This window comes from Urocitellus parryii, chromosome 2 (genome assembly GCF_045843805.1).
Source record: "Urocitellus parryii isolate mUroPar1 chromosome 2, mUroPar1.hap1, whole genome shotgun sequence".
In the NCBI taxonomy this organism is placed as follows: domain Eukaryota; kingdom Metazoa; phylum Chordata; class Mammalia; order Rodentia; family Sciuridae; genus Urocitellus; species Urocitellus parryii.
In genome coordinates this window covers 86,633,895-86,659,092 of record NC_135532.1, presented here as the reverse complement: position 1 = coordinate 86,659,092, position 25,198 = coordinate 86,633,895, and the positions used below count along the sequence as shown (strand labels likewise).

At 34.6% G+C, this 25,198-nt stretch overlaps 1 non-coding gene and 1 pseudogene across 1 annotated transcript; one reads left to right on the top strand and one right to left on the bottom strand.

Annotated features, from left to right (window-relative positions):
* Positions 1-3,102: 3,102 nt before the first annotated feature.
* On the top strand, positions 3,103-4,055 carry LOC113178199 (WD repeat-containing protein 31 pseudogene; annotated as a pseudogene).
* An 8,298-nt stretch (positions 4,056-12,353) lies between these two features.
* On the bottom strand, positions 12,354-12,460 carry LOC113178200 (U6 spliceosomal RNA). The gene has a single exon (XR_003300192.1). It is a non-coding gene; the product is annotated as a U6 spliceosomal RNA (small nuclear RNA).
* Between the last annotated feature and the right edge of the window lie 12,738 nt (positions 12,461-25,198).

Here is a 25,198-nt window from a genome sequence, read left to right as displayed (position 1 = left end):
GGACAATATAGAATATAAGAAAAACAGAAAGTGCTTTGCAAATTTTAAAATTTTACAAAAGAGAGAGTGGTGTAGGTGATGTTCTATGATAGCACATGTGTCACACATGTGTTATCTCATGAACACACACATCTGTCTGTTTAGAATACAGTATACTGATACTGACATTAGCAAATATAAAAAAGACATGGAAATATTAGTTGATTAAATGTCGGTAAAACATTAAAAAGACCTGAGGGGGTGAAAAGAGCTTTGGGGTAAAAAGAGCTTTAGTGTGAAAGTAAAGCACTGTATCACACTTCTGGGTAGCATTTGTATGGGGAAATACTTTGGCTCATTAGTAGTAACCAAGTTCAAGAAGAGGGTTTTTCCAGTAATGTATGAGATTACTTCTTGTTGTCTTTACCTATGGAAAAGCAATAAAAAAGTTGGAAGCCTCAAAAGGCATCAATGAGTTTTGAATAAAGAAATCTGGGGTCTAGAGGACTACAAAGTTTTGTTGCTATTCAAAAATTCTATTAAGATTTTATCTACAAATTTCTTACTAGAATTTGAAATTTTCCTGTGTTATTTTGAATTGTTACATAAAATATGGATCTTTTGTAATTAATAATATAATGTGGCTTTAAAATACCATTTTTATATAATTAGGTTTATTTCAATACTTATATTTGAACACTTATTTTTTTTACCAGAACCTTGTTTAATACTAGAAATGCAAAGGTAAATGAGAAGCTTTGACTTACTGGGAGCTTATAATATAAGGGGGACCTAGTTATTATATAACCCTACTCTTATGTTTACTATATGATATAATAAGATGTCATATAAAAACAAAGAAAGGTTATTTAATATTGAATTTATTCTTAAGAATAAATCTCCTATTTTTTTTATTCTTGGAAAAATCTTCAAGAACAAAAATAGTCCAATTGTGAAATTAAAATACACAGAAAATCTGACTACATTTGCCAGGATAGTTTTATTTACTCTGGAAAATTTAGTTGACTATAAAAATGGAATGAAAAGCAATCTTTTTGTTGTTTGGTTTTAAAGCACTTGAGAGGATAATACCCTGTTGTCCTTCTTGAAATTTGTGTGTGTGAGTGTGTATGTGTGTGTGTGTGTGTGTGCGTATGTTTGTGTGTGAGAGAGATTACAAATTTGTATGAAGTATTAAATAAAGATGTCTATTTTTAAAATGTGGATACTGTTAAAGAACATTCTGAATCTATTATGAAATTTTAATATTCAGTAGATTTATTATACCTTCAAAATGTGTTTATAGTTACCATGATTAACTAACAGTGGCCATTTTATATTAATAATGTTTCTGAGACCAGAAATCTGAGCATTACTTTTGAATTTTCTCTCACCTTCATACTCTGCATCCAATCCATCACAGGCTCATTCCAAGTCTACCTGCGTAATAGGATTCAAATCCATTCATTTTTCCTATCCTTCATTGTCTTTTTCCTCAGACTACCATCATTTATCTCTCTCCTAAAATACTGCAATTACCAATACGCAAATGCTTTGGTTTTTCTCTCATCCAATTAATTTTTCCACAGCATAAGGAATTATCTTTTAAAAACAACAAATCTCATCAGGTTACTCCACTGCCTAAAGAACTTTAACAGTATTAATAATATTTGTAGCTTGAAAATTGCTTACAAAGTGAACATAAACTCTCTTACCACAAAAAACGATACTGAGGTAATGCATATGTTAATTAACTAAATTTAATTATTCCACTATGTATATATACTTTTAAACATATGTGAATATGGTAAATATGTAAAATTTTATCTGTCATTCAAAACAAAAACCTTAGCAGATCTACAAAGTTTTAGAAAAATGTCTCAACTTTGTACCAGAGGTTACAAGATCTGCAATGATCAAATCTCTACTTACCTTCCTAGTTCACCCACTTCTCTGTGCCTTTTCTATTAAGAATTTGTTTAGTTAGGAATTTTCCATGTTTCTAGTTGCTCATTTCGCATTATCTGTCTTCTAACAAAAAAGCTGAAATCATTGTCATGTTTTCTATTCGTCTCTAGGGTTGGAGCTTATATGTTACCTTATTTGTCTATCCATGATCCTCTAGATCTGTACTGCTTTTATTACAGTACCTGCCACACTGTGTGTTGATCTCTTCTTCACTTTCACTCATTACAGTGTAACCTCACTGATGGAAGAAATTCCAAGATCAAGGCCCAGCACAGGTTTTTTTATATAACCTAGCTAAAGAGATATGGACTTTTAATACATGTTTCCTAAAAACAAAATAAAAATATCAAGATTAAATTGACCAAGGAAGTCTCAGCTTAAAACAGATCTTCTCTACAATATGAGACATATTCTTTTCATTCTTGACTTAGGTTTATTTAAAACAGCTTTCAAGAAGACAACTATCAAGTGAGCTGAGAACTTTGAGAAGCCATCATGGACTGGAAATTAAAATGTGACTTCTACGTCCATTAGCTCTTCTGCTAGATTTGCTTTACAGAAAATAAAGACAAATTGAATGTCTAGATATGCTTCTTAAGTCTGCACTCTTCCTTCACTCCATCATCTTAAGGTGGAATTTAATCCTTAGATTACTAGATAGTAATCCAATGATTCAGTTAAATTTGGACTTCTGATTCATAAAAAAAGAAAAAAAAAGACTTGTACTGCATCTTCCTATTGATTGACTTTCTGAGCCATGTAAATTATCTTATGACATAGTGACATATTACTACAATGTCTGATCCCCCTGGTAAATTGGGACTTGAACATTTAAGGGGACTGTGATTCTAATTTTGGTTTGCATATTTCTGTACCATAAGATAATAATATGTTTTCCCATTAGAAAAAAAAATTACTGCTGGCTAGGGGAGGAGGTATGGGAGAGAGTGGAGGCTGTGGATGTTCTGTAGCTCTGCATTTCCAGGGCCCTTAGTGCCAGCCCCACAAGCCCATGGAGATTAGGAAGTGGCTGCCTGAATTATTTTCCAAAGGGTAAATATTATAAATAATTACATCTAGAAACTAACCAAGAAGATCCTTTTGGTGTGTGTGTGGCGGGGGGGGGGGGGATACAACTTCCATCAATTACCTGGAATGCTGCTGCTCAGATGCCATCTGAAATAAACTCCTCCTCCTCAGGCTTCCTGTAGGTTTTGTGCCATGAAGGGGGGAAATGCAGAGCAAGCTCAAACCCAGAACTTATAAAAACAGATAGTCATGGTCTTTAATTGAAAAACTGGAAAAGTGGTGGAAAGGTTCAAAGGACGTGAACGTGAAATCACCAAGGTATCCTGTATTCCCCAGTCACATCAGTTCTTCAGTGCCTCTCAAAATGGTCCTGTTGTAGGACTTACATGATTCCTCACAGGTAAGGCAGCAGCTATCCCACCTTACAATTTTGGTGGCTGGGTTTCCTATAAACCTAGACATGTCAAAGCTTTGCACTGACTCTTGGGACACCACCTTGCTCCTGTGGGATGTGGAAAGTGGACAGTGTATGGAAAAAGCATCTACTTCCAGGAACCTGTCACTGACCTGTGCTGGCTGGATCCTTACATACATTCCCGTCCTCTGAAAATAAACCATCTGACTATGGAATGGTTAGGGGTTTGTGGTTGGCTCACAGGTTTCCCACAAAAAAGCACACTCACAACCACTGTGAAGTCAGCATGGATGGACACATGTATATCTCCTGCAGCAATGGCTTTGGAGGTGAAGGCTATGAAGCCACACTGTGGGACGTGAGGCAAAGAGTATAATATGTGAGTATAAGCGACTCTCCAGACAGTTGCATCCAGTGTCTTTCTTCTAAGAGCATTGGCCTTAGTGCCTGTGAATAATATCTCATCGCATGACTCTAAGGTGAGTATTGGAACCGAGATACTGTAGCTTGCCTTTTCACCTTGTCTGTGGATGGATCTGGATCCTTGACTCCCCCGGCTGTTGATGATCCTGTCTCATTACGTGCAAGGTTTAACAGAGGAATTGACTTTCTCAGAGTGGATCACAGCCAAGGGCTGGAACTAAAGGAAGTGGAAGCATTCTGAAGCTGAGAGATATTCACTGGACAACATCAAACTATGACTGCTCTTTTCTCTGTGTGGCTTTGTATTTTTTTGTTATATTGGGTTAAGGGGATGCAAAGTAGCACTGGTGTTCTTTGCTTACATTCACTTAGAAGGTATGTCAGTGCTTGATATCAATTTAAGTTCAGTGGTTCGGAATCAGTTATATATTTTAGAAACATGGACTAAACATAAAGTTTGTAATTAAGTTAAATCCAAATGCAAAGTTTTAGTGAGATTTTGGGTCTACTCTTTTAAAAAAGATATTTTACTCAAAATGATGATCTGGAGGTGTAGGAATGATGAGCCTGTGTCTGTGAAAGAAGAAACAGAGGGCTTCATTCCATCCAACTGAACTTTTCCATGAATCTCCAAAAAAAAAAAAAATAGAAAAGAAAAGAAAAGAAAAAGAAAAGAAAGAGGAAGGAAAGGAGAAAAAAAAAAAGAAAAAGTAGCAGGTCAGAGTCTGCTTTGGTTACCTCAAAAATAATCAAGATGGGAAAGAACAGCTTGGCTCCATAGAGAAAATGAATCATCTACCATCGATTAAGCTCTGGGCACTGTTCCTCAGCAATGCAAAGAATCAAAGCTATAGCAAGAAAGCAAAATCCTTGAAATCTACCCAGAGCAGTAGAGGGGAGGTAGTAAATCCCAGCCTGTGCATGTTCCTTCCTAGAATAGTGCTGATGAGGTGGCATAAAAACAGCCCCTGAGATGGCTTCAAGTGGCTGAGCAGAATGAGGATATTGCCCAGATTATAAGAGTTATCATATTTTTTCCTGGGTAAGAAAATGGAAAGGTTCACAGATTAAGGCTGAAAAAAATTCATTTACAATTTGAATATTTGAATTTAGTTTACATTAATAAAATTTCATATACATGTATGTGCATATACAAAAAAGAAATGATTATTACTTTGACTTCCTTAATTTTATTTCCTCAACTTAAATCTGAAATATTAGAGAGAAAAACTTCAATGTTTTATTTTCCAGGCCTTAAACATAAATATTTGCTTTGATAAATTTTTGAGGGTAACCCAGATTTTGGACCTAAATTGTTATCAGTAAGCAAGAAATGGACCCAATATATTAATTCAAGGATCAAAACCACCTTTCCCCGAAAAAAATCATAATAAATGTTATCCAATATTAGAAATCTCTATAGAGGTATAGCCCCTAATCTTGACCTGAAAGCTGAACAGAAATGGATGCCTGTGATTTTAAAGTCACCAACACCTCATTTGTTCATCTTATACCACCGCACTCAGCCTTTTAAAATGTTTAAATTTTTCTCTCTTTTGTCTTGGATCATCTGAATTTTTTCTACTTCACAACATAATAAAATTTACTGATATTAGAGACAATAAATGTAGTTTTTGCTCAACTTACTATAATTTGCTGAATGTAGTACTTCTTTGTGATAGCACAAATTATATGGTGTGTATGAGAGGGACTAAGTGCTCATTGTCAAGGAAGTGTGTGAAGGCATAGTCGGGAAAATGAAGCTGTTTCTTGGCTAAATTACCGAAGCTAAGAATTAACCATTAATGGCAAATTGACAGACAAGAAAATATCTTGAAAATGCAAGAATTGTTGCTTCTGCCACTTTGAAAATGGATCAGCTCTTAGAATTCAGTAGATCTAATGATAATGTAATTCATAGCCTTGTGTAATTTTGACTTGAATTTATAATACTTCCAAGACTTTTTGCAATGTAAGAAGTTGTAGTACCCAAATCATGTTTTCTCCCAAGGATTGCTTTTAGCATGTGATTAACCTCCCAAATGATAACTTATTTCCAAAAGTCCTCTTAGGAGTTCACACTTTGGGAACAGTAAATAGAATATAATCTCTGACATTAGTTACCAGCTACCATCACTGCTATTTGTTTGTCACATAATGGTTCGTTATTTTATAATTTATATAACTGGTGATCATTAGCATACAGGTTTACAGTACTTGATGTAAAAATGGAAGGAGAAAGAGCAAGTGAGTAAAACTAATTTACTTACAGAATGGCAACTTAAGGACATGTATTTTGAAGGAATGACATTTCCTTGAACTCATCTTTTTATATAAGTTCCATTTTTAAGGTCCTTTGTAAAGGGACCTCAGTGTTCCAGTAAAATTGCTAGAGTGGTAAATTTTCCATCGGATGTGTTTTATTCAATCTTCTACTCAAGGACTTCAGAATAAGTATAATAATCACATTAATAATATGTTGCTATCAAAATTTTACCACAGTTTCTCCTAAGAGCTCATACTATACTTTGTAACCACAGTATGTTGTTAAAAAAATATCCTTTTGAAACACTGCCTGTGTATCAGAATGTACTGTGGTTTTATGATTCTTGAAGAGAATGGGAATCTAAGCTTTTTTATTGGCTTTTCTATTAGTTAATTACAAAGTTTCCTGGGCTCAAGAATAGATGACCTGTAAACTTTAATAACTACAACTTTGGTAAAAATTTTCTGCAAACTGTCACAATTCATACAATTTTGCGAGACTTGTGCTTTCCTCTCCAAAAGTAGTTTTGCCCAAATTACAAAAAGAAACAGTGACATAACAAGAACACCATATCTATAGCTGTGAACCACAGCTTGTCTACCAGATGCGTCAGAGCTGGTAGAAGAATAAGGGCTGTAGTAATTGATATTATCTAAGATAAGCCACCTGCTATATTAGAGCATATGTAAATATGTGTTCTTATGAGTGACTTAATTGATTCTAAGGAGTTCTGACCTCCTCTGAAAGAAAGTTACATAAACACAAGACACTCATCACCATCACTGGGAAATTATATATGAGTCAAGTCAGGGAATCATTAGATGGGCTAAGTTGAGGTTACTTGAAGGATGATTTGGCATGATTTTTAAGTATGCTGGTTTTGATTATGCTGTTATCCTTTCTCTAACCTTATAGCAATTGAATTGTTATATTTTATTTAACATTTTCATATCATATGGTGATTCAATCTTTTGTATCCATATTACAGAAAACAAATAAGGCTTTTGAACTAGCAAAATTTGCCAAATTTTGCAATATAATCACTAATTAGTTTGAATCTTGAAATAAGTAGATATAATGTAGTGCTATTTCTCTTATTACTTATGTTATAGTTCACTCAATGAAGAGCATAGGATATAATAGAATGAGCACAGAAATTTCTCCTAGTCTCCATTGTTCAACTTATTATCTCTGAGACTTTAGTGACTTACCCTGATATTTGTCATACCTATCATCAAACTGCAAAAGAAATATTTCCCCTTGTTTTTTATAATTAGTCATAGACTCACGTATCAAGATGCATATTGAAATGGATTTGTGAGAAAATAAGACTGCTAAAAAAACATATTGCAATGTTCCCATTATATCCAAATCAAACACCTGACTTAAAGGCTCAGTAATTTGGCAGCATTGGATTCTTTTTTTTTATTATTTTTTTTATTGGTTGTTCACAACATTACAAAGCTCATGACATATCATATTTCATACATTAGATTGAAGTGGGTTATGAACTCCCAATTTTACCCCAAATGCAGATTGCAGAATCACGTCAGTTACACATCCACAATTTTACATAATGCCCAATTAGTAATTGTTGTATTCTGCTACTTTTCCTATCCCCTACTATCCCCCCTCCCTTCCCCTCCCATCTTCTCTCTCTACCCCATCTATTGTAATTCATTTCTCTCCTTGTTAATTTTCCCATTCCCCTCACAACCTCTTATATGTAATATTGTATAGCAATGAGGGTCTCCCTTCATTTCCATGAAATTTCCCTTTTCTCTCCCTTTCCCTCCCATCTCATGTCTCTGTTTAATGTTAATCTTTTCCTCCTGCTCTTCCTCCCTGCTCTGTTCATAGTTGCTCTCATTATATCAAAGAAGACATTTGGTATTTTTTTTAGGGATTGACTAGCTTCACTAAGCATAATCTGCTCTAGTACCATCCATTTCCCTGAAAATTCTATGATTTTGTCATTTTTTATTGCTGCATAGTACTCCATTGTGTATAGATGCCACATTTTTTTTATCCATTCATCTATTGAAGGGCATCTGGGTTGGTTCCACAGTCTAGCTATTGTGAATTGTGCTGCTATGAACATCGATGTGGCAGCATCCCTGTAGCATGCTCTTTTAAGGTCTTCAGGGAATAGTCCGAGAAGGGCAATAGCAGGGTCAAATGGTGGTTCCATTCCCAGCTTTCCCAGGAATCTCCAAACTGCTTTCCAAATTGGCCGCACCAATTTGCAGTCCCACCAGCAATGTACAAGAGTACCCTTTTCTCCACATCCTCGCCAGCACTTGTTGTTGTTTGACTTCATAGTGGCTGCCAATCTTACTGGAGTGAGATGGTATCTTAGGGTGGTTTTGATTTGCATTTCTCTGACTGCTAGAGATGGTGAGCATTTTTTCATGTACTTGTTGATTGATTGTATATCCTCCTCTGAGAAGTGTCTGTTCAGGTCCTTGGCCCATTTGTTGATTGGGTTATTTGCTATCTTATTGTCTAATTTTTTGAGTTCTTTGTATACTCTGGATATTAGGGCTCTATCTGAAGTGTGAGGAGTAAAAATTTGTTCCCAGGATGTAGGCTCCCTATTTACCTCTCTTATTGTTTCTCTTGCTGAGAAAAAACTTTTTAGTTTAAGTAAGTCCCATTTGTTGATTCTTGTTATTAACTCTTGTGCTATGGGTGTCCTATTAAGGAATTTGGAGCCCGACCCCACAATATGTAAATCATAGCCAACTTTTTCTTCTATCAGGCAAAGAGTCTCTGATTTGATATCAAGCTCCTTGATCCATTTTGAGTTAACTTTTGTGCATGGCGAGAGAAAGGGATTCAGTTTCATTTTGTTGCATATGGATTTCCAGTTTTCCCAACACCATTTGTTGAAGATGCTATCCTTCCTCCATTGCATGTTTTTAGCCCCTTTATCAAATATAAGATAGTTGTAACTTTGTGGATTAGTCTCTGTGTCCTCTATTCTATACCATTGGTCCACCCGCCTGTTTTGGTACCAGTACCATGCTGTTTTGGTCACTATTGCTCTGTAATATAGTTTGAAATCTGGTATCGCTATACCGCCTGATTCACACTTCCTGCTTAGAATTGCTTTTGCTATTCTGGGTCTTTTATTTTTCCATATGAATTTCATGATTGCTTTATCTATTTCTTCAAGAAATGCCTTTGGGATTTCGATTGGCATTGCATTAAACCTATAGAGAACTTTTGGTAATATCGCCATTTTGATAATGTTAGTTCGGCCTATCCATGAACAGGGTATATTTTTCCATCTTCTAAGGTCTTCTTCTACTTCTCTCTTTAGGGTTCTGTAGTTTTCACTGTATAAATCTTTCACCTCTTTTGTTAGGTTGATTCCCAAGTATTTTATTTTTTTTGAGGATATTGTGAATGGAGTGTTTTTCCTCATTTCCGTTTCAGAAGTTTTGTCGCTGATATACAGAAATGCCTTTGATTTGTGCGTGTTGATTTTATATCCTGCCACTTTGCTGAATTCATTTATTAGTTCTACTAGTTTCTTTGTAGATCCTTTTGGGTCTTCTAGGTATAGAATCATGTCATCTGCAAATAGTGATAATTTAAGTTCTTCTTTTCCTATTGTTATTCCTTTAATTTCCTTTGTCTGTCTAATTGCTCTGGCCAGTGTTTCGAGAACTATATTGAATAGAAGTGGTGATAGAGGACATCCCTGTCTTGTTCCAGATTTTAGAGGGAATGCCTTTAACTTTTGTCCATTCAGAATGATGCTAGCCTGAGGCTTACCATAGATAGCTTTTACAATGTCAAGGTAAGTTCCTGTTATCCCTAGTTTTTCTAATGTTTTGAACATAAAGGGGTGCTGTACTTTGTCGAATGCTTTCTCAGCCTCTATCGAGACGATCATATGGTTCTTATCTTTAAGTCTATTGATGTGGTGAATAATATTTATTGATTTACGTATATTGAACCATCCTTGCATCCCAGGGATGAATCCTACTTGATCATGGTGCACAATTTTTTTGATGTGTTTTTGTATTCGATTTGCCAGAATTTTATTGAGGATTTTTGCATCTAGGTTCATTAGAGATATTGGTGTGTAGTTTTCTTTCTTTGAGTTGTCTTTGTCTGGTTTCAGAATCAGGGTGATGTTGGCCTCATAGAATGAATTTGGAAGAGCTCCCTCTTTTTATATTTCCTGAAATAACTTGAAAAGTATTGGTATTAATTCTTCTTTAAAGGTTTTGTAAAACTCCGCTGTATACCCATCTGGTCCTGGGCTTTTCTTGGTTGGTAGTCTTTTGATGGCTTCTTCAATTTAATCCATTGATATTGGTCTGTTCAAATTGTGTGTATCCTCCTGACTCAGTCTGGGCAAATCATATGACTTAAGAAATTTATCGATGTCTTCACTATCTTCTATTTTATTGGAATATAGGTTTTCAAAATAATTTCTAATTGTCTTCTGTATTTCTGTAGCATCTGTTGTGATATTGCCTTTTTCATCCTGTATGTTAGTAATTTGAGTTTTCTCTCTTCTTCTCTTCGTTAGCATGGCTAAAGGTCTGTCGATCTTATTTATTTTTTCGAAGAACCAACTTTTAGTTTTGTTAATTTTTTCAATAGTTTCTTTTGTTTTAATTTCATTGATTTCCACTCTGATTTTAATTATTTCTTGCCTTCTGCTACATTTGCTGTTGTTTTGCTCTTCCTTTTCTAGGGCTTTGAGATGAAGTGTGAGCTCATTTATTTGTTGGTTTTTTCTTTTTTTGAGGAATGACCACCAGGCGATGAATTTTCCTCTTAAAACTGCATTCATTGTGTCCCATAGATTCCGATATGTTGTGTCTGTATTTTCATTTATCTCTAAGAATTTTTTGATTTCCTCCTTTATGTCTTCTGTAACCCATTGATCATTCAGTAACATATTGTTCATTTTCCATGTGATGCAGGATTTTTCCTTCCTTCTTTTATCATTGATTTCCAGTTTCATTCCATTATGATCAGATAAAATGCATGGTATTATCTCCACCCCTTTATATTTACTGAGGGTTGCCCTATGGCATAATATATGGTCTATTTTTGAGAAGGATCCATGTGCTGCTGAGAAAAAAGTATATCCATTTGATGATGGTTGATATATTCTATATATGTCAGTTAAGTCTAGGTTATTGATTGTGGTATTGAGTTCTATAGTTTCTTTATTCAACTTTTGTTTGGAGGATCTGTCCAATGGTGAGAGAGGTGTGTTGAAGTCACCCATAATTATTGTGTTTTCGTCTATTTGATTCCTGAACTTGAGGAGAATTTGTTTTATGAATATCGCAACACCATTATTTGGTGCATAAATATTGATAATTGTTATGTCTTGTTGGTGAATGGTTCCTTTTAACAGTATACAGTGTCCTTCTTTATCCCTTTTGATTAACTTAGTCTTGAAGTCGATTTTATTCGATATGAGGATGGCCACCCCTGCTTGCTTACGAGGACCGTGTGCGTGGTATATTTTTTCCCATCCTTTCACCTTCAGCCTGTGTATGTCTTTTCCAATCAGATGTGTCTCCTGGAGGCAGCATATTGTTGGATTTGTTTTTTTAATCCATGATACCAGCCTATGTCGCTTTATTGGAGAGTTTAAGCCATTAACATTCAGAGTTACTATTGATATATGGTTTGTACTTCCATCCATGTTTGATTATTTATCCTTTTTTAAAAAAATTTAGTTTGTTTCTCCATGATTATCTTTCCCCTCACCCTCTGTCTTTACTGAGGCACTTCCCTCTGATGGTTTTGGTTATTGTTTTTCATTTCTTCCTCGTGTAGTGTTTTGCTCAAAATGCTTTGCAATGCTGGTTTTCTGGCTGCAAACTCTTTTAACTTTTGTTTATCATGAAAGATTTTTATTTCGTTGTCATACCTGAAGCTTAATTTTGCTGGATACAGAATTCTTGGTTGGCATCCATTGTCTTTCAGTGTTTGAAATACATTGTTCCATGACCTTCTTGCTTTCAGTGTCTGTGATGAAAAATCTGTTGTTAATCTTATTGGTTTACCCCTGAATGTAATCTGTCTCTTTTCTCTTGTAGCTTTTAATATTTTCTCTTTGTTCTGTATATTGGATATCTTCATAACAATGTGTCTTGGCGTTGGTCTACTGTGATTTTGTGTGCTCGGGGTCCTGAATGCATCTTCAATTTGTATATCTGTTTCCTTTTTTATTTCTGGAAAGTTTTCTGTAATTATTTCATTCAGCAGGTTACTCATTCCCTTGGTTTGAAAAATATGGAATGCTTCACGAATTTGCGTGTCATCCTTGCGCAGGGGCCATGCTAATCTTCTCTGTATCGTTCCAATTTTAGTATATGTGCTGCCGAAGCGAGCACAGCATTGGATTCTTAACAGGTTTTGTAGAAAATTGAAATCTTTTCAATGAGAATATACTGATTATTGGTTTTGAGTTTAGGGACAGTTTTAGAAATGAAAGAGAGGAAATTTGTAACCTGATCAGCCTTATAGTTAAAGGATCATAGGCTTTCAGAGCTTCATCCAGTAAAATAACAAAAATAGTCTTTATTGGTTTTCAGATTTTTCTCATTATTTCAAACTATCAAATATGAAAGATCAGAGAAATGGCATGGTGGAGAAAAGCCACTTGCTTTTTATTTTGAATTATATTTTTGGTAATTTTGATTAATAGTGTGTCACTTGGTTTCCATCTAGGGGACATTGATATTTTTCTTCAAGTAATGACAGTTTAGTGCAGCAATTAACACTAAATCAAGATTGCTTTTTCGTCATTTCCTTGATTAATAATCTGAGTGCTCTTACTCCTGTCAGCTAGTTGCTCAATTAAAATTATAGTATATTGAAATCAAATTCTTACAGATATTCTAATGTAATTTTAATATACTTTATATTGAAAAGGTGATCAGAAGATACAACATTTGTGCCAAGGATGACACAAATTATTTTTATACCTCATAAGTTGGTTTTTATTACTTTTCTTTGTTCTTGAGATAATAGCTATCTTCCCCTTTCTCCTCTTAATATGATATCACAAATAAAGCAGTAAGAGCCACACACACCTGTAAATCCCAGCGGCTCCTCCCTCCTGCTCCTCTGAGGCAGGAGGATCAAATGTTCAAAGCCAGCTTCAGCAATTTAGCAAGGCCCTAAGCAAGTTAGTGAGGTCCTATCTCAAAATAAATTATATAAGAAAGGGCTGGGCTATGGCTCACTGGTAAAGTACCTCTGGATACAGTCCCTGGTACCAAAAACAAAACAAGAAAGGAGTAAGAATTAGCATGTCCCTTCTCCACACAAAGTGATTGGTTATATTTGATGATATTATTAAGGTGATATAGAAAATTTAACATAAAAATATGCAAAGGAAAAGATGAATAAATTGCATTAATCATAGAAAAGTATCAATAATGTTTTATCTGTGTGTATTATATATGAACACACTCATACATTTATCTTTATAAAAATGTTACCATGGAAGAAATGGCATTGTAGCCGATAATTACTAAATAGTATTTATATTTTTATTGATTCTTTTAAGACACAGTTTTTAATAACTGGAGATTATTATATTGATATTCCATATTATTTAGACATTTTTGTCTGTTTTTCTTGATTACAAATGAAGTGTATTTCAGTCATTTTATAAACCAAATGCATGATGTTGTTATTGTTTTTTTAAGATATAAAATCACAGAGAACAAACAGAAAAGGCTACTGATAGTTCATAATCCCTCTAACCTAAAATTCCTATTGTTGATATTTTGGGTTTTTTAAATTTGTTTGTTATTGAAAACAATTTTATGAGAATATTTATTTTGCATTTGCATCATAACATAGTATAGTATTCTGCTTTTGTCACTTGTGGGTCTTTACTTGGTTCAGTTTTTTAATAGAATAGGAATTTGATGTAACTTTGTGGAATTTGATTTTTTTTTTTGCAATTTGTGTATAGTGGATGTATATGCTGATGAGATTCTTTGCAGTATACTCAAATATATAAATAGGAATGTTAGGTCAGATTCATTTCACCGTGTTTCCCTGTCCATCCCTCCTCCCTTTCCTTCATTCCCCTTTGTCTGCTCAACTGGTATTCTCTTCTCTTTTTTTATGCCTCCCTTTTTATGTTGGATTAACTCCTGCTTATCAGAGAAAACATTTGACATTTGACTTTTGGGACTGGCTTGATTCACTTGGCATGATAATATCCAGTTTCATCCATTTACTAACAAATGCCATGAAGTCATTCTTTATGATTTAGTCTTTTTTTCTACTCTTGAACATAGAAGTTATTTCTTTGTCAGGGGCAGGGGCACTTATAAATTATTGTACAAAATAGCTACATATATATTGGTTGTTTATGATGTTTAGATATACTTGTCTTGTATCTTAATAATCCAGACTTCTCATAATGAACAAAAAGAATCTCCAAAATTGCCTAAAGTTCCATAAGTCTATTAATTTTAAATTTGCCTCTCTTTTTTGTAATCATTACAAAATCAAATTTTCCCTAATTTCCATGTTTTTTTGTAATTATATAAATGAGAAAGGAGTGTATTTTCTTTTCATATACTTTAAAAAGTGATTGTTTTTATTAATTCTCCTGGAGGTACACAATATATTTCATATCAAACTGAATGCTGAATTGACATAAATATTCTTTCTTAAGGGCTCACACTCTTATTTCTTAAAGGTTTGTACTTTGATTTCATAGGCTTGCACTCTCATGCATTTGCTCTGTTTTGGGGTCTTAAATTTGGACCTATGCTAATTCCTCTAAGTGCAGTACTACTGAGAATAGAGGTTTAAATATTTTGAAGCATTCAATTTATAGATTTCTTAGATGTTTATATCCAAACAGGATTTTTGTGGGGGGAGGAAAAGGATAAAACACACATTATAAACGTTAAAGATCACAAGTGGGTTTTTTTTGTATGTGTGTGTGTGTGTGTGTGTGTAGGTTAAAGCTAAGGGTAAGGGTAAGTTAAGATATTGATATATCGGCACAGAAGTTGATGAAGAAGCACAACAAGAATTTATGAAGGTTTTTTAAAATTCTTCTAATTACTTATATATGACAGTAGAATGCACTTTGACACATTGTACACAAATGGAACACAACTTCCCATTCCTCTGGCTGTACATGGTGCAGAGTCACACCAGTCCTATAATCATACCTGTATATAGGGTAATAATGTCCATCACATTTCACTATTTTTTCCCACCCACAGGCCCCCTCCCCTCTGCTCACTCCCCTCTGCCCTATCCAGAGTTCCTCCATTCTTCCCTACCTGCTCCATCCCCGTTATGGTTCAGTATCCACTTATCAGAGAAAACATTCAGCCTTCGTTTGGCAGGGGGGGGGGTTGGCTTATTTTGCTTACCATGATATTTTCCAGCTCCATACATTTACCTGCAAATGCCATAATTTCAGTAGTCTTAAGGCTGAGTAATATTCCATTGTGTATATATACCACAGTTGCTTTATCCATTCATCTATTGAAGGGCATCTAGGTTGGTTCCATAGTTTAGCTATTATGAATTGAGCTGCTATGAACATTGATGAGGCCACATCACTGCTGATTTTAAGTCATTTGTGTAAAGACCAAAGGCTGGGATAGCTTGGTCAAATGGTGGTTGCATTCTAAGTTTTCTAAGGAATTTCTGTAATGTTTTCCAGAGTGGTTGTACCAATTTGAAGTCCCAGCATCAATGTATGAGTGTACCTTTTCCCCCATATCCTCACCAACACTTATTATTGCTTGCATTCTTGATAATTGCCATTCTGACAGGAATGAGATGAAATCTTTGAGTAGTTTTGATTTTCATTTTTCTGATTTCTAGATAAATTGAACATTTTTTCATATATTTGTTGATCAATTGTATAACTTCTTCTGAGAAGTATGTGTTCAGTTCTTTAGCCCATTTATTGATTGGGTTATTTACTTTTGGGTGTTAAATTTTTTGAGTTCTTTATATATTCTGTAAATTAGTGCTCTATCTGATGTGCATGTAGTAAAGATTTTCTCCCACTCTGTGGGCTGTCTCTTCACATTATTCATTGTTTCTTTTGCTAATTCATTAATGCTTGATTTTATTTCTTGTGCTTTAGGAGTCTGGTTAAGGAAATCAGGACTCAATCCGACATTATGAAGTTGGGCCTACTTTTTCTTGTATTACGTGTAGGGGTCTCTGGTCTCATTCCTAGGACCTTGATCCACTTTGAGTTGAGTGTTGTGCAGGGTAAGAGATAATGATATAATTTCATTTTGCTGAGTATGGGTTTCCAGTTTTCCCAGCACCTTTTGTGGCAGAGGTGATCTTTTTGCCAAGGTATATTTTCGGTACCTTTGTGTGGTATGAGATAATGGTATTTATGTGGGATTGTCTCTGTGTCATCTATTCTGTACCATTGGTCTATACGTCTATTTTGGTGCCAATACCATGTCATTTTTATTACTATATCTCTGTAGTTTAGTTTAAGGTCTGGTATTCTGATGCCTCCTGCTTCACTCTTCTTGCCAGGGATTACTTTGGCTATTCTGGGTCTCTTATTTTTTCAAATTAATTTCATGATTGCTTTTTCTATTTCTATGAGGAATGTTATTGGGATTTTAATTGTAATTGCAGTAAATCTGTATAATGTTTGTGGTAGTATGGCCATTTTGAAAATATTAAGTCTTCCTAGTCAAGAACATGGGAGATCTTTCCATCTTCTAAAGTCTTCTTCAATTTCTTTCTTTAGTGTTTTGTAGTTTTCTTTTTAAAGGTCTTTCACCTCTTGCTACATTTCTTCCCAAGTATTTTTTAAGGCTATTGTGAGTAGGGTAGTTTCCCAAATTTCTCTTTTAGTGATGAAACCACTGATGTATAGAAATGCACTTTGGGCATTGATTTTATATTCTGATACTTTGCTGAATTCATTTATTTGTTTTAGAAGTTTTCTGGTGGAATTTTTTGGATCTTCTAAATATAGAATTGTCATCGGCAAATAGTGATAGTTTGAATTGTTCTTTTCCTATTTGTATCCCTTCTAATTTTTTTCATCTGTCTAATTGCTCTGGCTAGAATTTAAAGGACTATATTGATTAAAAATGGTGAAAGTGGGCATCCCTATCTTGTTCCAGTTTTTAGAGGGAATGCTTTCAGTTTTTCTCCATGTGAAATGATGTTGACTTTGAGCTTAGTATAGATAGCTTTTACAATGTTGAGATGTGTTCCTACTATCCCTAGTCTTTCTAGTGTTTTGAACATGAAGGGGTGCTGTATTTTGTCAAATGCTTTCTCTGAATCTATTGAGATATAATTCTTTTCTGTAAGTCTATAGATGTGATAAATTATATTAATGATTTTCATATGTTGAACCAAGCTTTCATCCCTGGGATGAACCCCACTTGATTGTGGTACACTATCTTTTTAGAATGTTTTTGAATACAATTTTACAGAATTTTATTGAGAATTTGTGCATTTATATACATCAGGGACATTGGTCTGAAGTTTTGTTTCCTTGATACTGTTTGTCTGGTTTTGGTATCAGGATGATACTAGCCTAATGGAATGAGTTTGAAAGAGTTCCCTACTTTTCAATTTCATGAAATGATTTGAGGAGCATTGGTGTTAATTCTTCTTTGAAGGTCTTATAGAACTCAGCTGTGAATCCATCTGGTCCTGGGCTTTTCTTTGTTGGTAGGCTGTTGATGGCATCTTCAATCTCATTGCTTGAAATTGATCTGTTTAATTTGTATATGCCCTCCTGATTCAGTTCTCATTATAATGTGCCTTGGTGTGGATCTGTTATAATTTTGTACATTTGGGGTCATGTAAGCCTCTTGTGGTTGATTTTCCATTTTATTATTCAGATTTGGGAAATTTTCTGATATTATATCATTAAAAGTATTGTTTATTCTTTTGGTTTGTATCTCTGTGTCTTCTTCTGTCCCTATAAATCTTAAAGAATTTTTGAAGATCTAATGCTTCAAGACTTAAATAAGTGTTGGTGTTTCTCATGAATAAGGTAGAAGGTTATTGAAGGGAAGGAGGATATACCATATATTTAGGAGACTATAGGTTAAGTTTTCCTTGGGAATTCAGAAGTATTTCAGATTTCAGATTTTTTTAATCTGCCTATCCATAATGAGGTAACCTTGGGGATAGGACTAAGTCTAAACAGGAATTTTATTTATGTTTCATATATACATCACCTGCAGGTACGTTTATGCAGGTATTTTTAGTACATTTACACTTAATTATGACCCATCACTTGAAGTCAGCTGTGGACTTTTTCATGTGTGGCATCATTTGGCACTCAAAAAATTTCAGGTTTTGGGGTATTTCAGATTTTCAGATTAATAACTCTCACCCTATTTAAGATAAAAAAAGACCCATTAGCCATAGAATTGGGGGGCAGTGTAAGATGAGTTCCCCTCGCCTTATGAGAGGCAGGATTATATGGGAACCAGTCAAATCTATTGATCCACCATTTAACATGGAATATTGGAAATAGTTTCTTCGGGGAATTATAGAAATAGTTATTAAGTTACTTTTAACTTATCATTTCCCTGTATAATTTTCAATAAAACAAGTGTTAATCCTGATTTGTTCTTAAGAGCACAAGTTAGAGAGTCAGCCAAACCTGAACTTTTATTCCTGGAGATCACTCTGATTATATCATCTATATTCTTTCTACTTCATGAGTTTCAAGGCTTATGGTAAGGCATCTTGAGTGATTTATGGAAGTTCTCTAATTGGTTTGATTTACTCTTATCAAAGCATATCACCTAAAAACTTTGAGGAAAGATTTTCAAGGTTTACTTTTTAAATTTTTTTACCATAGCCACTGTCATCAGATATATGATTGTAATTATGAGCATCGTAAACTAATATTTTTTTCCTTAATGGATGCACTTTTATGGGAATAACCATTCTCTACTTTATCTTTCATATTCTGTACTTCATCGTTTGTCCAGCAAAAGAGAGTGAGAGACACACAGAAAGGGAGAAATTTGGGAAAGAGAAAGAGAAAAAGAAGCAGAAATCAAAGATTACCCAATTTTTGGTATTAACTGATCTGTACTTTAAAATATTTAGCTTTTCTGAGCAAGGTGCATGCCTGTAATCTCCGCAGCATGGGAGGCTGAGGCTGGAGGATTGAAAATTCAAAGCCATCTCTAAGCAACTTATGGAGTTCCTGTCTTTAAATAAAATAAAAATGGCTAGCTACTTGGCTGAGTGGTTTATGCACCTCTGGGTTCAGTCCCTGATACCAAAAAAATATGAAAATAAATAAAAGGATATAAACATATATAAATATTAAAATTTTAAAAGTGTTATATGACACATATGCAATATATACATGCCTTTGAAAAATATATTGAAGGAACATTCAGTTTCTGATCTAGCTTTTAAGGGACTTGAAAGCCACTCCATCATCCAATAAGAGAAAAAAATGAACAAAATAAAAACCACCTTTCTTAGATCATCAGAGAACTAAGGTCGAAGGACAAACTGATGCCCCAAATCAGCCAGATGCAGATACAGAGAATCAGGCAGACACTCACACATAGAAGCAAAGGAGGACCATTCCAGGCTAAAAGCCTGTGCTGTGATTGCTGAGTTGTTGGAGACTTAGGACAAATGTGAGATTTAAAAGATCCCAGGGTGCCCAGTCTTTTTTTAATTATTAAATTTTAAAATTTATATATGACAGCGGGATGGATTACAATTCATATTACACATATAGAGCATAATTTTTTATATCTCTGGTTGTATACAAAGTATATTAACACCAATTCATGTCTTCATACATGTACTTTGGATAATGATGACCATCACATACCACCATCATTTCTAACCCCATGCCTCTTCCCTTCCCCTCTCACCCCTCTGTCCTATCTGGAGTTTGTCTATTCCTCCCATGTTCCCCCTCCCTACCCAACTATGAATCAGTCTCCTTATATCAGAGAAAACATTCAGCATTTGTTTTTTTAGAATTGTCTAACTTCACTTAGCATTATCTCCTCGAACTCCATCCATTTACCTTCAAATGCCATGATTTTATTCTCTTTTATTGCTGAGTAATATTTCATTGTATATAAATACCAAATTTTTTTATTCATTCATCCATTGAGGGGCATCTTGCTTGGTTCCACATTTTAGCTATTGTGAATTGTGCTGCTATAAACATTGATGTGGCTGTGTCCCTGTAATATGCTGTTTTTTAAAATATTTTTTTAGTTGTTGATAGACCATATAAAAATAAATAAATAAAATATGCTGTTTTTAAGTCTTTTGTGTGTATACTGAGTAGAGGGACATCTGGGTTAGTGATTCCATTTCCAATTTTCTAAGGAATCTCATTGCTGATTTCCATAATGACTGTACCAATTTACAATCCCACCAGCAGTGTATGAATGTACCTTTTCCCCCCACATCCTCACCAACACTTATTGTTGTTTGTATTCATAATAGCTGCCATTCTGACTGGAGTGAGATGAAATTTTAGAGTAGTTTTGATTTGCATTTCTCTAATTGCTAGCAATGATGAACATTTTTTATATATTTGTTGATTGTGTATCATCTGAGAAATGTTTCTTCAGATCCTTGGCCCATTTATTGATTTCTTTTTTGGTGTTTAGCTTTTTGAGTTCTTTATATACCCTAGAGATTAGTGCTCTATCTGATGTGTGAGGGGTAGAAATTTGTTCCCAAGATGTAGGCTCTCTATTCACCTCACAGATTGTTTCTTTTGCTAAGAAGAAACTTTTTAGTTTGAGTCCATCCCATTTATTGATTCTTGGTTTTAATTCTTGCACTATAGGATTCTATTAAGGAAGTTGGGGCCTAATCCCACATGATAGAGATTAGGCCCTACTTCTTCTTCCAATAGACGCAGAGTGTCTGGTTTTATTCCTAGGTCCTTGACCATATTGAGTTGAGTTTTGTGCATGGTGAGAGATAGGGGTTTAATTTCATTGTGTTGCATAGGGATTTCCAGTTTTCCCAGAACAATTTCTTAAAGAGGCTCTTTTCTCCAATTGGCACCTTTGTCAAATATTGTACTTTTGTGGGTTAGTCTCTGTGTTCCATTGGTCTATCAGTCTGTTTGGGGGCAAATACAATGCTGTTTTTGTTACTATTGTTCTGGTAGTATTGTTTGAGGTCTGGTATAGTGATAGCACCTGCTTCACTCTTCTATTCTGGATCTCTTATTTTTCCATATGAATTTCATGACTGCTTTTTTTTGTTTATTTCTGTGAGGAATGCCATACGGTTTTGATTGGAATTGCATTAAACCTGTACAGTGCTTTTGGTATTATGGTCATTTTGATAATATTAATTTGTCCTATCCAAGAGCAAGGTAGATCTTTCCATCTTTTAAGGTCTTTTTTAATTTCTTTTTTTAGGGTTCTGTAGTTTTCATTGTATAGGTCTTTCAACACTTTCCTTGATTCCCAAGTATTTTATTTCTTTTAAGGCTATTGTAAATGAGACAGTTTTCCTCATTTCTCTTCTGAGGATTTGTCACTGATATACATAAATGCCTTTGACTTATGATGTTGATTTTATATCTTGCTACTTTGCTGAGTTCATTGAGTTCATTTACTAGTTTTAGAAGTTTGCTGGTGGAATTGGGGGGGTCTTCTAGGTATAGAATCATATCATCAGCAAATAGTGCTGATTTCAGTTCTTCTTTTTCTATGTGTATCACTTTAATCTCTTTCATCTGTCTGATTTCTCTGGCCAGTGTTTCAAGACCTATATTAAATAGAAGTGGTGAAAGAAGGCATCCCTCTCTTGTTCCAGTTTTTCAAGGGAATACCTTCAATTTTTCTCCATTTAGAATTATATTGGCCTGTAGCTTAGCATAGGTAGCCTTTACAATGTTGAGATATGTTCCTGTTATCCCTAATTTTTCTAGTGTTTTGAACATGAAGAGGTGATGTATTTTGTCAAATGCTTTTACTGTGTCTATTGAGATGATCCTATAATTCTTATATTTAAGTCTCTTGATGTGGTGAATTATGTTTATTGATTTCCACATGTTGAACCACACTTGCATCCCTGGGATGAAACCCACTTGATCATGGTATACTATCTCTTTGATATGTTTTTGTATTCAAATTTTATTGAGATTTTTTGCATCTATGTTCAATAGAGCTATTGGTCAGAAGTTTTCTTTTTTTGATGTATCTTTTCCTGGTTTTGGAAACAGGGTAATATTGGCCTTATAGAATGAGTTTGTAAGTGCTGCCTCTTTTTCTATTTCCTGGTGTAAATTGAAAAGCATTGGTATTAGTTCTTCTTTAAAGGTCTTCTAGAACTTGGCAGGGTATCCACTGGGTCCTGGGCTTTTCTTGGTTGGTACACTTCTGGGATGGCATCTTCTATTTCCTTGCTTGAAATTGATCTGTTTAAATTGTGTATGTCATCCTGATTCAATTTATGCAAATCATGTTTCTAGAAATTTGTCGATGCCTTCAATATTTTCTATTTTATTGTAGTACAAGTGTTTGAAATAATTTCTAATTCTCTTCTGAATTTCTGTAGTGTCTGTTGTGATATTTCCTTTTTAATTACATATGTTAGTAATTTGAGTTTTCTCTTTCCTTCTCCTCATAAGCATGGCTAAGGGCCTGTCAGTTTTACTTATTTTTCAAAGAACCAACTTTTTGTTCTGTCAATTTTTTCAGTTTTTTGTTTCAATTTCATTGATTTCAGTTATGATTTTAATTATTTCCTGTCTTCTACTGCTTGTGGTGTTAATTTGTTGTTCTTTTTCTAGGGCTTTGAAATTTAATGTTAAGTAATTTATTCATTGACTTTTTTCATCTTTTAAGCTATGAATTCCATGCAGGAATGAATGATGTAGAAGGTTTGAACCCTACGAACCAATCTAACTTAGTTGATGTGAATATACTGGACTCTCAAACTGTGGAATGCACATTCTTTTAATTTCCCATGGAACTTCACCAATATGGAACATATGCTAGGCTGTAAAATAATAAGTTTTAAAAAGATTACTATATAGAATATGATGATAATGGAATAATAATAGTTTTAGATGATTCTCAATTATTGGAAAGTCAAGCAGTATCTTTTTACTCACTGTGTCAACGAAGAATTCAAAACAGAAATTAGATATTATTTCTAGTGGTAATTAAACACAAAATATCAGTGTATTTGTGAGATTTTGTTAAATGTTTAGAGGGAAATTTGTAGCTTTAAATGCTTATATTCAAAAATAAAGATCTAATATCATATGCACTTTGTTCATGTGAACTCTTAGTGTTGCTGAACAATATTGATATAATTTCTTAGTTTTGTTATTCTTATCAGAGTGCTTATTTCATATCTTCTCCTTAATCCTGTACTACCCCACATTGATGGCCACTCTGCTTATTTTATTGGTAAAACAAAAGCAATCAGGAAATCTTGACATCTGTGTTTTGACATATCAACCCACTATGAGGGCTGTGTACTGGTGTATCCTGCTCACCCTCCTTTAATGATAACTTGTTCCTACTCCTATCCAAACCATCTCTTTCACTTGAGCACTGGATCCCACACCCTTGTGCTCACTCTAGGACTACATTTACCTTACTTCCATCTTCTCTGCATCTTCCCCCAACCCCCACTTATATATATCCTTCCTATTAAATATAACATGTAGGGAATCTCCCAGCTTAAACCACAGATTGTCCTCTCCCTGTTGTCCTATTTCTTGCTTCCTTTCACAGCAATAGTCCTTCAAAAAACTATTTATTTCTCCAATATCTCTGCTTTCATTATTGTCGTTGTCCCAGTTAAAGTTTTATCCTTCCCACTCTTTTGAAACTGTGCTTGTCAACATTATTCGTGCCCTTCAAGTTGCTGACTCTAGCAATCAATTGCAGTCCTATAACTTAATCTGTTAGTAGCATTGGACTATTGATAACTTTCTGCTTTTGAAGAGACATTTTTCATCTGGCTTCTGAACTACCTCACTTTGCTGTTCTTTGTGCCTTACAGCTATTTGATATTACTTTCCTTTGTTGGTTGATCTTCCCAACCCCTCTAAGTTGGTGTGCTCCAGAGGTCAGTCATGGAAATTCCTCTCTGTCTGTTCCCATTCAACTAGGCAAGCTCTTCGAGTGTCATGGCTTGAGATACCATCTTTATGCTATGACTTCCAAATGTACATGTTCATTTCTGATCTCTCCCCTAGACTTCAAAGTCACATATACAGCTACCCATTTGATAGCATCTTGGATTTCTAATGGGCATCTCAGATTCAACTTGTCCAAAACTAAATTTATCTTTCTTTTCCTTTCCTTTTCCCCAACCCTTCTGTCTTAGCAAATGAGCACTCTACCAGTTGCTTTTGGATTGTCTCTTCTGTCTCTTAGAACAGATATCAAATCCAATAGCAAATGAGATCAGTTATATTCAAAATATTTGTCAATCTGTACACCTGCTGCCTGTCTCACTGCTACTATTCTAGTCTAAGTCACCATCACCTCTCACCTGCTAGTCAGGATCCTCCCAGATGGTCTCTTTACTCCCACTGTAGTCACCCACCCCTCAAAGGGGAGGGCATTTATTTTTCTTCTCCACCACTCACTGGCTTCCAGCCACATTGGCCACCTTGATATTGCTCACACATAAGCATGTTTCTGTCTTCTGCCTGGAAGATTCTTCCCCTGTATACTCCTATAGAATATCTTCTACCACTCTCTAGTCTCCTGCTGTTTTCTTCAGGGTGTTTGTTATCAGCTGTCACATTATCTGTTTAATTGTCTGTTTCCCCCAACTGTAATATGTGCTTCATGGGACTTTGACTGTGTTCACTGCTGTGTTTCTTCAGTCCACTGATATAATGTCTCTCACATAGTGTGTGCTTGATGAATGTTTGTTGAATAACTGAGTATGTTTAATAACCAGTGTTCATTAACTTCTTATAAAATGCTTAGAAAGAATATTGTTGAAATCCATGCAACATTTTTATGTGGGGGTAATTGGAACATAGATTTCTCAAGCTGGAAACAAGTTCATATGGTATGAATAACTCCAGAATTGTAACCTTTGCCAGTAATGAATGAGTAAATTATATTTCCCTCAGT